Source organism: Zerene cesonia, chromosome 22, assembly GCF_012273895.1.
Source record: "Zerene cesonia ecotype Mississippi chromosome 22, Zerene_cesonia_1.1, whole genome shotgun sequence".
NCBI lineage: Eukaryota > Metazoa > Arthropoda > Insecta > Lepidoptera > Pieridae > Zerene > Zerene cesonia.
In genome coordinates this window covers 53,594-55,784 of record NC_052123.1, presented here as the reverse complement: position 1 = coordinate 55,784, position 2,191 = coordinate 53,594, and positions in this window count along the sequence as shown.

Genomic DNA, 2,191 nt, shown 5'->3' with positions numbered 1-2,191 from the left:
AACGACCGAATTACGAAACCTTACGAAACCTAGTCCTAGTTTTTCCAAGATTATAAATAAGTTCGTCTACGCCTCTACGTCGACCGCTGGACGGATCAAAAAACAGGTACAAATCATTCAATAAATTTCCCTTTCAATTGACACGAGTGTACAAAAATACATCTCTAAACTCTAACTTAATTATAATTTTAACAACGCGCGCCCCAGAGCCCGGGTTAGCACAGTTCTTAACAACAATATCATCTGATCATTGGTATATACTGTACTAAACATCACATCCCATACAATATTCATAAGACGTATTCAATGGCATTATGTATGCTTGGATATTCCTTTGATAATAACCCTCGAGTCGGTTTCATCAGAAACGTAAGTGCAGGTTAAATGATATTATATATTTAATCTGCTTTTAATTTAAGTTCATCTGAACTACCCTGAACCTACAGATAATGATTAATTTCACTTGGTTAATTAAATGTTTCGATTGGTGTTATTCTAATTAGAATAATTGCATAACTATTCAATATTTTATACATGCAGTTATGTGATGTTAACTACAACGTATACCGGTCTATGAAACTACGATTTTTGGATCAATTTCATAAAGAGCGTTTATATTTTCGCAAATCTAACATGACATTACGTAATTAGAGCTAAGAACATCATTAGTATTCAGTTGAACCTGATATCATTTCCGGCTTGAATGAAAATGACCCAAAATATCAAGATGTTGAGAAATTAATTGTACTAAGAGTCTTTTATAATGTTTCTATACATTTCGTTGTTATTAATTAAACTCATATTATAACTTGGAACTGAAAAACGCTTCGGAAAGATTATTTTTTTATGAAAACAATATTATATACAGGGCAGGCTTAGGTATAATCAGTTGGGACAGTGTTAAATCAAGAAGATCGAAGATTTCTTCTAGATATGAGAATTTCATATATTTGAAAAGAGATTGTGAATAAAGCAAGTGACATTTCTTTAATCTTTGGTCTAATTCCTCTCCGTACCAGATGTACGGTATGTTTGGATGAAATTGTTATTTGACGATAAGACCGTCATTTGTTACAACGTATACCTAGGCTAGGATTCAATGTGTAGGTTTTGTAATTTTTCCAGAGCAATAAAACATGAATGAATAAATGGTTTTCTAGATTATCCGGTTGTTATGCCACAGTATATATTTATCAAAAACTTTATATTAATTGTTAAAAATAATTCAATTGCACGATCAGCAGGGTTTCGTCTGCGCCGCAGCTACGAATGTATCTGTGTGGCACACTAACCCATATGCATTCCCTTTGCTAGTCGTCACGAGGTACTCAAATAGAGACTCTTAGAACGATTAACTTCTGAATGAAACATGAAGACAGGAAAGTTTCTACTTTAACATTTCAACATTGAACAATTGATATAATTCTCTTACGCTACATGATTGTTGCAAAAATTGTGATAGCAAACGTTTTGATACAAAAATGTGGCCGTTCTGCGCGGTCTTCTAAAATTGACATCGATATACAATAGGCAGGACTTAAGGGCTGTATACGAGAGTTATCATTTTAAGAGCAATATTCTACGCTTTAATTATATTACATTCGGCCCAGCTCTGTGGACTGAAATGCATATGATTCTTAAACATTTTAATCGCTTGATTGTTTCATTTCTTACATTATTTTGTGTATTCATTTATAGCTGTCATGTCATACTTTAAGTCAGTCACTAATAAATAAAATACGTGAAAGTAGGAGAACATAACGTATCATACACAGGAAATAAAAACTGTTAAAATGAAACCATAATACATAATTGCTGATAGTTATAATTACTCAGTGGCGTAGCAAAGGGGGGGCGGCAGGGGCGGGCCGCACCGGGTGTCACCTTTTTTGGGGTGACACCCACTAGGTCTCTCAACTTTAAGAACAATGTACAAACAACAAAAAAATCACTAGCACAAAAATTTCGGGGATTCCTCCACTAGCACTAGCTCAGTTCTATGTATAATTCGGGGGTTCCCGCAAAAAGGCCTGACGCTGTCGCGGCTGTCGTGAGGGATTCCCCGTTGCATAATCGCGATCTTTGACGTCTCAGTTGCAACATTTCTCATTTGTTTCGTGAAGTGTGTTGTGTTTGGTTGGCGTGAATTGTTAAACGTGTATTATTCTATAGTGATAGAAAAAGAAAAAAA